The sequence below is a fragment of the Stegodyphus dumicola genome, chromosome 5 (assembly GCF_044657685.1).
Source record: "Stegodyphus dumicola isolate Sdum_Otavi_A_Nest chromosome 5, ASM4465768v1".
Lineage (NCBI taxonomy): Eukaryota > Metazoa > Arthropoda > Arachnida > Araneae > Eresidae > Stegodyphus > Stegodyphus dumicola.
This window is the reverse complement of record NC_140772.1, coordinates 57,308,722-57,322,709: the sequence shown is the minus strand read 5'-3', so window position 1 is coordinate 57,322,709 and position 13,988 is coordinate 57,308,722. Positions and strand designations below refer to the sequence as shown.

Sequence of the window (13,988 nt, the reverse complement as noted above, 5' to 3'; positions counted from 1 at the left end):
TTTTAAAATTATGCTCATTATAAAAAATAAAATACAAAATGTGTGACCCTCGCATGATAAAATCTGACAGAGGCATTTCATATTTGGACATCATATTTAGGGTCGATATGCAAACAAAAGAGTGAAAATATCTATTCGTGTGCAATTCAAAATAAAATAGCAGTTTTAAAAAAAGATTCCTGATATTAATGAATTAAGTGATTAGTATTTCTTTGCAAACTTTGTAAAAGACAAAATTATAATTTAAAATGCCTCTTAATTACTCATTTTTAATTTGGGTACTTTTTCTCTAGTAATAACTTTCTCTAGACTGCTTCATATCTGAAAGCGTATTCCACATTATGTCATCTTGAAACTTCTGCACTGCCTATAAGTTTCAGACAATCAGATTAACGAAAAATTTTACTATAAATATTGTTGCAATCCTACTACCCTCCCTCTTTCTCTGCCTATGCTTGCTGGCTGAAGGACATCTCTTGCTTGGCTGCTTTTGTTAAAAAATGTAATGTGCCATCATCAAAATCGTGGGGTGCAGATTGTGTAATTGTGAAGTGCAACAAGTAATAAAGACATATCTAGAATATCAAGTAATTTTGTGATTCTTCAAAAGTTTCTGGCATCTTCTGTTATATAACTAATACAGTCAAAAGTCTTTAATCCGGACTCGTCGAGACTTCGGCGACTCCGGATTATCGGTTTTCCGGATTATAGATCATCAGTTTAAATCTGGTAAGATGGCATGCAGAAATTATAAAATTAAAAATATGAAATCGTAATTTATGAAATAAAGAGCAATTATGATCTAAAGGGTATCAAAATTTACAAAAAAAAAAAAAAGCTTAATATTTATTTGTTTATTTTATTAAACATTTCTCTCAATGCGTGCATGCATAAAGCATACATTACGCATAGTCGAAATTAGACAATTGCAACCAGAAAACTATTTGATGTGTATTCGTGATATTTATAATAACGAGGAATTTGATTTAAATCATATCAAAGACGGAGTACATCGAGATGAAATACTACATTTAGTAAGGAATTATAAGCCAAATAAAATAAAAACATCTGCCCTGAAGATAAGAATAGTGCTGACAGATCAACTTCCAGTTCATTGCGCGCCGTGTCGTCTTGTTGTTACTTGCCGATATATTGGCCGGGCCGCAAAAATATTTGTTGTGGGCCGCATGCGGCCCACAGGCCACGAGTTTGACATCCTTGCTTTAGATCATAATTGTTCTTTATTTCCTAAATTATGGTTTCATATTTTTAATTTTGTAATTTTTGCATGCCATCTTACCAGATTTAAACTGATGATCTATAATCCGGACTCGCCGAAGTCCCGACGAGTCCGGATTAACGACTTTTGACTGTATATAAAAATAAGATAACAGTGTATATATGTAGCATCTTTTCCAGATCATAGAGAGAAATCTTTTAAATGTCTATCAAGTATGAATGAAAAAACAAAAAACTGTAATTATGCTTATTGCAATTTTGAAAATATTTTAGCTACATAAACTCTGTTTTTTCCCTTATTATAAAAATTATAAAGAACTCCCTTAATATTACAACCCTTGTTTTTAAATGCCAAGTTAGCACCAGAATTAGTGTCAAGTTTATGTTTACTTCTCAGAGCATTTTCAAGCCCCAAGGACTTTCTCCTGGTGAACATGGCACATTTTTATTTTGCTACTTAACAGAGCTTCTCAATGTTTCAACATTCAGTTTATCAGCAACTGTTGTTCAATCAACAAACTAAAACTTATGGTTCACAGTAAAATGCCTCCATGTTGCTTATCTCCAATTCCTCTCTTTTACATTCCAGCTAATAATCTGAATGAATAATCAATAATCCCTCGACATGGTCAATCATTTCCACCATGAATGTGGTTGCCTCTCCACTCAAAATCTGAGTGAGAAGGAATTTACTAGCTTCTCAGAAAAATGCACCCAATATCCAATATTCAGGATGTACTCTGCCAGCTTTGTCTTTTTCTCATGTGAACAGATTTTCGATTGTCCACAATTTTTTTAGGGCCACCTTCACTTACTTAATAGTAAAATTTGAAATACATTTCTTTCAGAAAATTGTTCCAATCAATAGTTATACTATCATAAAGGCTGAATTACTTCTCCCTTTACATAATTAACCTCTTCGTCTTCCGTAACGTGTATAGCGCGTTCAAGTGAAACTTCTGCAGGGCGGCTGTAACGCACTTCAAACGTTCTACATTTTAAAACTCTTAAACATTTAAAATGCTGTCTAAATGTTTACTTGTTTGAGTTTTTATTTTTGCTTGTTCTAATACCTCCTAGAGGGCAGCACTAATCAACATGAAATACAAGACATTGAGAGATGGCTTCAACATCTACTCAGTAGAAAAAGAGAAAAAATGAGGTTGTGAATTGGAACGACAAGGATATACGTTTGATGAGTACAGTCCATAATAACTCAACGAATGATTATGGAACATGGAAAAGAACTGTAAAAAAACCAATAATTGTAAAAGATTACAACAACAAAATGGGAGGAGTGAACCACATGGATCAGATGTTATCAAATTATCCTGCTGTTAGAAATAAGCAGAGATATTACTTTTCCATTATGCTTTACTTCCTTATAATTTTACTTCATATTTATTGACATTCATCCACTACGAAAGTTATGATGTACAGAGAAAATAACATTACACACTACAAAAAACAGAGGGCCGCTGGGGAGAAATTTTAACGGACAGGAGAGGACGGCGAAAGGGTTAGCTTGATTTCATCTGCCTAACAGTAAGTAAATCCCTGTTCTGATACAAAGAAAGAGTTTACTTTAGGGTACCCCTTGTATTATAGCGAAATTGTTGTTTCATTTATCGCTAAGTTGTTGTCTCATTTATGACAACCTGAAAAGTTGAATGCTATGGAAACCCTATTATGACGTAATTGGTTGCGGTGAATTTGAATCATGGGAAAAAATTTGGGAAATGTGTGTCGGATTTTGGGTAAGGGCTTGTGTGTGATGAATTAGTACGTTATTTTGTGGTTTACACGGTAAATTGGCTGAATGTGGTAAGATTAATTTGAAGTTTCTGTATGATTTGGAACAAAAAGGGAAAAAGCATTAATTGACTGGTGTGTAAATGAAGGTTTACTTAGTAGCCACTAGTAAGTGTCCTGTTTGGAGGAAGGAAATGGGTATGGTCGAACATCAGATATTTTTTACTCTTATTTTTGTGAATTTATGTGGCGACACCAGTATACAGATGCTAGTTCAGATAATTTTGGGAAGTGTTTGGATACTGTTAAGGAATTGTGTTTGACTGAAGATGTGTAAATTCATAAACAAAGTAAGTGGATATTTCCTTCGTGTAGTGCTAAGATGAATTTCCTTTTTTAAGTTATTTCATTGTTTGATTTAAAATGTAGTTTATTCAGATTATATATTTTTTGTTTTGCTTCTTTAACTTTTTAAGTGAAAATAGGTCGATGTGAACATGGATAAAGTCAAGAGAGCGTGCAATGCCATTTTTGTGCAATTCTGGGATTTTTTTAAAGTGAAAATAGGTCGATGTGTACATGGATACCGAGTTTGTGCAATTCTTTGTCTTCTTATTTTGGTTTTGTGTAGCAGCGATTTTTGCCCTAAAAATTTCCGCTACGCAAGCCAAAATAACAAGTCAAAGAATTGCACAAACTCGGTATCCATATACCGCTAAAAATCGCCAAGGGGTACCCTAAAATATACTTTTACCTACAAAGAGTAATCTAAAGTCATTGAATTAGAGGTTAAAACATATGCTTTCATTGATATATAGTTTTATTTAATGGCCATTTTAACATATTCAAATGCAACATTAAATATCTCTTCCATAGAAGAAAGATATAGCATCTTCGTCATTTTTTGATAAATCAAACATTTTAGAATTCTTTTTTAAAATGTTAACATGTAGAATACTCAGCTGGGATAGCCTATAATTTAGGGTGCCCCTTGTATTATAGCCAAGTTGTTTCACTTATTGCCAAATTCTTGTTTCATTTATGGTAACCTCAGTAGTTGAATGTTATGGAAACCCTATTGTAGGGATGCACAACCTGTGGCCCGCAAGCGATCAACTTGCAACCCACCAAGACCTTTTCAAACTTTTGTTGCAATTTGACATATTGGCTGTCACTAGAAGGGGTTGCGAGCAAAAAAAAATTTTACCACTCTCCGCTTCATTACTCATTCTACTCTGTCCCCTGGAAGTGAGATCTGGCACTGTGCCAAGCTCCTGGTGTCGACCAAAGCACGTATCCGCTGCCTGAACACGAAAATTGCTCCTAGCCTGTACGACTAACACTTGTAGAAGATTGAAAAAGAGTCTGTGGTATGATGTAGCATGAGTGTGTTTGCACGCATGCACTAGTAAACTGGAAGAGAAAAATATTTGCTTGAATCTGATGTGGTGCATTCATCTGCTTAGCGTCGTGGCACTTTCGGCTTCGTGACTATACATTGGTTTATCATGTGTGTGTTCGTTTTTTTTTCCAAGACCATCAAGAAGTTTCGTGTTTTAAAATTTCGCTTTTTCATTTAAATATTATTTTTAAAGTGGAACGAACACATAATTTTTGTTCCATGTGGTTTTGATAGCCGCCATGATGAATAGATGCAAAACGAAAAAAAATTAAGCAGACAGGAAATTTTCAGAGGCCTGGGCTTCAAAATACTTTTTTGTGGAGCAAAATAATAGAATTACATGCTTGATACATAATTTTACTATTAGTGTTTGCAAGGAGTATAACATTAAGTATGACACGAAACACTCAACAGTATGACACGAAACACTCAACATTTTCAAAGCTTGAAGGAAAGGATCGAAATTGCAAAATCAAGTCTCTTCACGGTTTTCTTGCTACTCAAAGTAATGTATTTACAATTATAAACACAGTTAGATAACTGTGTTGAAGTTAGTTTGGGAATTGCAGCCTGAATTGCTCAAAGTGGCCGCCCATTTACTGATGGTGATTTTGCAAAGGAATGTATATTATTGGCATCCGAAAAAGTATGCCCTGAAGCTACGCAGAAATTTTAAAATGTGAGTCTCAGCAGAATAACAATTCAAAGAATTGAAAATTTATCCGATAATGTTACTGAACAATTACAGAATACTGCCGCCAAATTTAAGTACATTTCTTTAGCAGCTGATGAGTCAACAAATATTAATTTCAATGTCTTGGGTTCTTTTGTTTGTCAGAGGAATTTCTGAAAAATTTTGAAGTAACTGTTGGAATGAGTTCAATGAAGGAGTGAAGAACTGGAACTGATATTTTATCCTCAGTTTTAAATTTGTGTTCTGCGCATAATTTCGATATTAACAAACTTGTTAGCATCACTACTGATGGAGCTCCACCCATGATTGGAATTCAGAATGGCACAGTGAATCTATTGAGAAACCATTTGGATGATGAAGAAAAAGATTTGCTTGGGCATCATTGTATCATACACCAAGAACAGCTATGTGCGAAAGAACTAGGATTTGACTGCCTAATGAAAGTAGTATACAATCAATTCTATTCGCTCACAAGGTTAAAATCACAGGCGATTTAAGGAAATCCTAGAACATACAGATGCACTGCATAGTGATCTCATATATTACTCTGAAGTACGATGTTTGAGCCATGTAGAGGCTTTGAAAAGGTTTGCTGATTTGATAGATGAAATAATACCATTCCTTGAAGAAAATGGCAACTAAACTAGGATTTTAAAGAAATCGTCTTTCAAGTGTGATTTAGCATTTTTAGCAGCCCATCTGAATGACCTAAACAAAAAAACTGATGAGAAAAAACAATTCATCAATCATCTAGCCCACGGATGTCTAACTCATAGGTACACTTTGAGCCAAACAGACAAGGTTTAACTTTAGGCGGGCCGCAAAAAAAAAAAAAAAAAAAAAAAAAAATCATTATTCATAGAAACGTAGATTTATTTCAAATAATACAATAATAAACATATATATATATATTTATACAGAAAAGAACAAGAAAAATTTAATGTTTACGTCCTGATACTTGACATCTCTTCTCTGCTATTATCTTTCCTATTTCGGGAGAGATTTTGTTTGCAGTGATAACTTTCAACACTGACATAAGATGAGCATCATTAATACGGTTTCTAATAGACTTATTACCTTTCATGACTGAAAATAACTGCTCACACTGATAAGTGTTACCAAACATGGAAATAATTTCATATGCAAATTTTTGAGTATTTTCAAACCTGGCTGGTAAATATTTGTAAAATTCAGGCACGCCTACTTCAATGAATTTTGCTTTCAAATTTGAGTTGCATTGAATCTCGATCACCTCCATTTGCATATGGCTGGGTACTGAGTCAATACTTATTGAGAAAATCGAAGAAAACAAAAAAAAAAAATTTGTCTTCGAGGGAACTAAAATCATTAAACCTCGTTTCAAATTCAGTTGTTAAATTTGCAATTTTTTCTGCGTATTTTTGATACGAACAAGTATCATCTAAACTTGATTTGTTTGTAATGATATGATCTTTTCCTTGTAACAATAAATTTTAATCGGTTAAGTGTTTGGTTATATCAACCAAGAAAGATAAATGTTGTATCCATATTGGATCGTAAAACAAACTTACGTCTTGATTTTTCATTTTTAAAAACTGACATATTTCTTCTTTCAAATCCCAGAATTGTTTGAGAATCTTGGAGCAAGATAACCAACGTACCTCGGTATAGTAGGACAAACCCGAATATTCACTATATAACTCACTTAAGAAAGCAGTGAATTGACGCTGATTTAAAACTCCAGATCTTATAAAATTTATAACTTTTTTTATATATGACAAAACATTCTCCATATTTATTACTTTCGTGCATAGAACTTCTTGATGTATAATACAATGCATATGATGAATGTTTGAACCGTGAATTTCACTAAGTTTTTTTCTTAGAAATGCTACAAAGCCCTTGTTTTTCCCGGTCATTCATGGAGCACCATCTGTAGCTACAGAATTTAATTTTGCCAAAGGTAGATTGTATTTCTGCAGAAGTCCAAAAACACAAGTAAATATATCTTCTCCTGTGGTAGTACCAGGCATCGGTATTAGTTCCAGTAATTCCTCAAAAATGTTAAAATTCTTGTCACAAGAACGAAGAAACACTGCTAATTGAGCTTTGGCACTAATGTCCGTGCTCTCGTCACAGGCAATGGAGAAACTTTCGAAACTAGATGATTTTGCTTTGATCTGATCACTTAAATTCGCGGCTAAAACTCTTTCCGCAACTGTATTTCGAGACAATGAAATTGATTGAAAAGCCTTCAAATTTCCAGGACAAACAATTTCTCCAGCTTTTATTAGGCATTCCTTGTTGAAATCACCGTCAGTAAAAGGCTTCGAATGTTTAGCTATCAACTCGGACAAGACGTAGCTTGCATGTACCGCCGCTTCACTTTCTTGCAATACTTTACTAAACATGGACTGTTGCATTTTCACTCCTAACTTGAGCTCTTTCAACTTTTCTTCTCTCATTAATCCTTCGCAATTGTTATATTTTGATTTGTGTTGTTCGTAATGACGTTTAATATTATATAACTTTGGTACATTAATAGTATTATTACATATCAAGCAGATTATTTTATTTTTTATTTCACAGCAAAAATATTCTAATTCCCATTTTACTTGGAATATTCTGTTTGTCAGCAATTTTTCGTTTAATTTTACTACCACTTGGTTTTGATATAGACATACTGAATACAAAGGGCTGGAATAAACATGGTTAACGTTAAAAAGATAACAAAAATTTATTCTTTCCACAAGAGATAAATCAAAATGCTGAAATATATCTTCAAAAATATTCTAACAATATCGCAAAATGTCAAACGTTTAGCAAAAATCAATTCGAAACACAGAAACTAATTCTATCTCACAGCAAAATCGCTACAAATCAATCACAGCATTAAGTAAACAAACAGTTCACTAGAACTACAGCTACTACTGAGATGAGTTGTTTGTTCTCGGCTTTTATAAGCTTTATAATTAATTTCTCGAATATACTGGAAACATCTATAAATATCTGGATTTTTGTGGATGGCAACAGCAATTACGAGATATTTATTTATTAGGTATTAAATGCACACACTGTTCTATTTTTAACGTTCCAACGCAACTGTCTTTTCAAAAATCGTCTGCGTTGCTAAGGCAACATGAAGCAAATCTGATTACAATTCTAAATAAAAAAACTAAATAAATAAATAACTATGAAATCTGTAACAATATGAATTAAGTAATAATTAATAATAAAGCAAAGTGCATGCACATGCATGAACCAATATATCGTACAAAACTATGATTGGAAAACTGAGACCATGAGTTTGGCCACACTCGGCTATCAAGGAATGCGTACAACTTCCGAGTGCACGTGTCCCCCAAAAGCCGAAGGTAGCTGAACGCAAGCTACTCACACGCATTTGTAATTTAAGTAGTGTGTGTGTCAGCTCACTGTGAGTAATCTAACAACACTGAATAAATTATCATTAATTACTTAGCAGTAAACATTTCATTTTTTTCTTTGTCGATATGTTATTTTATTATTATATATTATTATTTGCCAATATATTGTCCGCGCCGCAAAAATATTTGTTGTGGGCCGCATGCGGCCCGCGGGCTGCGAGTTTGACATCTTTGATCTAGCCAGCGAAATATCTGCTTTTGAGGTAAAACTCCAGCTGTTCTCAAAGGGGCTTGGCTGTCAAAATTTTGACAATTTTCCTTATCTGAAGAAACTCAAAGAAAATTTTCCTGATAAACATCTGGATTATTCAAGTCAAATAAAGATTCTGCTTATTTCTCTTGAAAAGCGATCTGCAGACTTTCAGTTGCATAAGGTTAAATTTAAACTGTTCATGAATCAATTTTCTGTTGTAGTCAAAGAAGCTCCAGAAGATGTTCAAATAGAACTTATCAATTTTCAAACTACTGATTTCGTGATTTAGATATGCTGGACTATTAGGCTGCTATCACACGTCAGTTTGATTTGAAAGAACAACTGTTTGGAAAAAATTTTCTGCTTTGTCACAACAGCCAATCACCACAGATCGCTCCGGGGTTAACACAGGGCTTTATAGAACTCTACCTGCTGAAATTTTGTCCTTAAAAAGTAATGCAAGCAGATGTGCTACCATGTTTGGTAGTACTTATATATGTGAACAAACATTTTCTGGTTAGAGTAGAGAGGAGACCCCCTTGTTATTATCGTGAAGTTGTTGTTTCATTTATGGTAGTCTGAGTAGTTGAATGTTATGGAAACTCTATTATGATGTAATCAGTTGCATGATTGCTATAAATTTGTAATGAGGATGTATGTTGGTTAGGAAGTATATACAGTCAAAAGTCGTTAATCCGGACTCGTCGGGACTTCGGATTATCGATTTTTCTGGATTATAGATCATCAGTTTAAATCTGGTAAGATAGCATGCAGAAATTATAAAATTAAAAATATGAAACCGTAATTTATGAAATAAAGAACAATTATGATCTAAAGGGTATCAAAATTCACAAAAAAAGCTTAATATTTATTTGTTTACTTTATTAAACATTTCTTTCAATGTAAGTTGTTTAAGTTGCTTCGTTTTTTATATGTTTTCTTCGTTTTTTATATAATTAAATATATCAAAAATTGCTGAAAAAATTCAGTCTCAACCATCACACTAATGTATTTAACTATGACTAACTTATACACATTTTTATTAGAATACTAGCAGCTTCATTGCCAGCTTTCGTCTGGCTTTTAAATGTACTGGAAAAATGGCTGAAATGTTAAATTTAAAAACTGCATAGAATTTTACTCTGCAGAAGAACTTCATAAAAAAAGTTATAACGTACAACAAAATTACAATGAAATAAGCAATATCCCTTAAAATACAAATATTAATTATCCTAATAAATAAATTAACCAACTTTCCTTTGCAAAATCTTAACTCAAATGGTACAAAGGAGGTTAATAACTTTGTTTCCTAAAAAAAATCACTCAAAACTTTTCATTATCTTAAAAACAGTGAAATGAGCAATAAATAACATAAAAGAATACAAAAAAAAAAACAAAAAAAAATTCTGAAAAGCAAATTATAATTGATGATATTTTATCTTATACTTTCAAGAGGAAAAAATTACAATGAAATAAGCTATATCCCTCAATACAAATATTAATTATCCTAATGAAAGATTAACCAACTTTCCGTTGAAGAAAAAAAAATCATGCAAAAGTTTTCAATATCTTACAAACAGTGAAATAAGCAAAAAATAACATGAAAGCAACTAAAAAAACATAAAATTCCACACAAAATTTGACTCTACAGAACAACTTTATCAAAAAAAATCAATAAAAATGGATTATATATATATACATATACACAAATGAGAATAAATATATGAATCTTTTAAAAACAGTGACATAAGAAATACAATAAAAAATTGTTGCCAAACCCATATTTCTAAAAGAATGAAACTATTCAAAATGAAGCTATTTCATCAAAAATCTATCAACAACAATCTGACAGGAAAATTGTTGCCAAAATCACATTTTTAAAGATGTGAGATGTGAGAAATGTACTCAGAAGCTTCATTTAAAAAAATTTTTAAAAATACAAAATATTATCATTTTTCCAAAATTCTTTTTGTCAAAGCAGTCGCAAGGATGAAAGTTTAACGTGTCCAAAAATCAAAGAAAAATAATCTGTACATTTTTAAAAATAAACTTTTTTAGAAAGAATCCCGCTGAAAAGGTGTTAAGCTCCTTTTGTTAAATAAATTCATATTTAATCGATTTATTGAAACACGAAATTTATTTTAAGTTCGTAAAATAGCTATGTGCCTACGTTTCATGATGATGTGAAAATGGAGTGTGTAGAGTAAAATCTTGCTTTCCTATAGCCCATTATGTCTCAAAATGACACAATTTCGTCACAAAACATAAAATAAAAAAAATTCTAATTCGAATTTCGGAAAAAACGCTTCAAGGTGCACTGGCTCTTGTCTGGATGCACCTATGTACCAAATTTCGTAGCCGTGGGTCTATTAGCATACGTGCAGTGCGAACGAAAGACACACTCAGAGACTCTTTGTTTTATTATATGTAGAGATTTGTATACAAGTATTAAATTATCATGCATAAACATAAACTATATTTTGTTTGCAAAGCTGAACTGGGTTTTTGGGCCCCAGTAGAACATGCTAAGGAAAAGAGAAACTCCCATTCTTCTTTGCTTACATACATACATAATGGTCTCCAAATCAATTTAAATTTGAAATGATACATGTCAAATTGGAATTGAAAATTAAACGACTTACTGCATTGATCCCCCTCCCCAATTTTTTTTCCATACGCTTTTGGCACTCATCAACCAAGTAGTTTCTGTTAGCCGTTCTGCTAAAAGGTTGTGCATCCTTACCCTATTATGATGTGAACCCTTGATCAACATAACCGGCTTTGGCACTTTTTGGCAACAGATATTTCACGCGTGCGCAACTGTTTCTCTTTTTGTTCAGAGGGAGCCACTCCTGCTGCTGCAGAATTTTCCTTCTTAACATTACATATTCTTTGGACTGAAGACACAGAAATTTCTAAATAAGGTAAGGTAATATATTTATATAGATACGATAAGATGCATTCCTTTTTTATGTTAATTCACTGTTTGATTTAAAATGCAGTTTATTGAGATTATATCTTTTTTGTTTAGAGCCAAACATAGCACTGCTGAATAGTCAATAATCTTGGCAGCATTTACAAAACAGGGGTCATAATTACACAGAAGCGCCAATTATAATTCTTCTTTGTTAGCTTACAGTTTGTAATGAAAGGACGACCAAACGAATCATCATTATAGTTCTAGCAATTAATCCAAAATTAAGACATTTTTTATTTTGAAATTTTAAAAGCATATGTAAATTTTTGGAAGCATTATTGAATTTTGCCTTCATTTAATACACTATGGAAGAAGGAAGAATGCAAAGTTTTCAGAGTCAAGCACTGCGATGTTATAGTCTAAATGAATACAGCCTTTTATCTTAAACATGGTCACCAAAATGTCTTTTGTAAAAAATACGGTGACTGGCTTTTTTACGAATATAAATTATTTTAAACTTTTTTTTTGGAGGATGGACAATCTTAGTGGTTGTTAAATAACAAACAGGTGGTTAAAAAAAGGAGAGATAATGAAATTTCCACTCACATAATTAGAAAATAACATTAAAAAAGACCATGTCTTATTTACAGAACATATTACCTTTTAGATTTGCCCTTTTGCACATAAAATTTAGTATATCTATACTATGCTTGAAATAACACTACACGATATCCCTCACTTTCAGAACCAACAAACTAATTGTTTACAAGATATTTTTAAAATCATAAGATTATGAAGTAAATGGATAAATACAATTGAGGCCTAAATTAACAAACAGCAATAAGCAAACACTGAAATACTGTTTTACTTATGGTACATCTACATAATGATTTTCATACTGCAAAATACAATTTGGATAATCGGAAAAGAACACATTAATGTTTAAACCATAGCCAAAAAAAAAAACCTTGGATTAACCCTTTCTTTACCTTTTAAGAAAAGGAATGCGTATCAGATCGCTGTCGAAATCAACAGTTTCACTCAAAACATTAGCTCACAAGATTGCTTTAACGCCTAACTTTTAAGTATCGCAAGTTTATGTTCATTTCGAAAGCTTGCAATAAACGTAACTAATATACCTTGCTCTAGTTCAGAGCTCAAAAAATCAACTTCGAACTGAAAATATTATAGAAAAAAAAAAAATATCTGAGCCAAAATCAACAGCCAATAAAATATAATCACTCTCATCTTAATGTTACAAAAAAAAAAATTATCCACAAATATTTATCACATTTCCCAATAATATTATGTGTCAAACTGAAAAACAAATATTAAAACATTTAATAGACCTTTTGGGAAGGTTATGCATGAAAACGTTTTACATCACAAAGAAGCAGAGATATCTGATTATAGTATTACAAATCTACAACTAACAATGAATTTATAAATGACAGTGAAGTGACTCTTATTTAAAATATCTTCCACAAGATTTTTAAGAATACTGCTTCCTAGTATATACAAATAAATAAGCAGTAAATTTTCTTAATCCAAAAAACATATTCTGGATCAGTATGAGGTTTCAGAAAAGTTTTAATGACAAGTATGATACTCATGAGATCTAAGTCTTTATATACATTCACATCTATTGCAGATGTTTTTAAAACAAGACCAATTTAAAGGCATTTTCCATCAGTACAATAAAATTTATTTTAAAAAAAGACAGATAAGGCAGTAATTTAAAGAAAGCCATCAGATGTCTTCAATATACGCAGAGGATTTAAGAAATTACGACAAAAAACTTTGTTCAAAATATTCTTAAAATACTGGCATGTTGGTATTCACTGACTTATATAATAAACAAGATAAGCTAATAATATACGCTTTTTGCTCTTTTAGATATATATATGGTAAGGATGGACGCATGTAAAATTGATAATGAAAAATCTTTTCTATCCTTACAAAGTCCGAAAATGTATAAACAAGCTTCCGCTTAAGCTTTAAGAAATCAAAATATTTCCCAACATTCAAAACGTCGAATTATTTATATTTGTTCTTCTAAGCAAAATAAAGCATAAACTAGAATTCAATAATCACACAAATTTATTAAATGATACAAGCGAAGGGTACGAATTTGCTGTAGGATGCACAACTATGAAAATTTTAAAAAAGTTTTTCGGTTCTAAATATTATTACAAAACATGTTTTTAAAACGCAATAAAAGCAAGCAATACTACTCCCTACGAAAGGCAAATTTCTAAATCTTTTATACTGATGGTAAACACATCTCAGTCTACACATCCCAATAGTGACATCATTTATTTCTTCACCACGTAAAGTCATTAGCAACGCCACATGGTCAGCGTGCT

The 13,988-nt window shown here is 32.0% G+C and overlaps 1 protein-coding gene across 3 annotated transcripts in view; it reads right to left on the bottom strand.

Moving 5' to 3' along the window:
* LOC118192418 (uncharacterized) overlaps positions 1–13,988 on the bottom strand; it is an 81,541-nt gene that overhangs the window by 66,971 nt on the left and 582 nt on the right. The window lies entirely within an intron of this gene.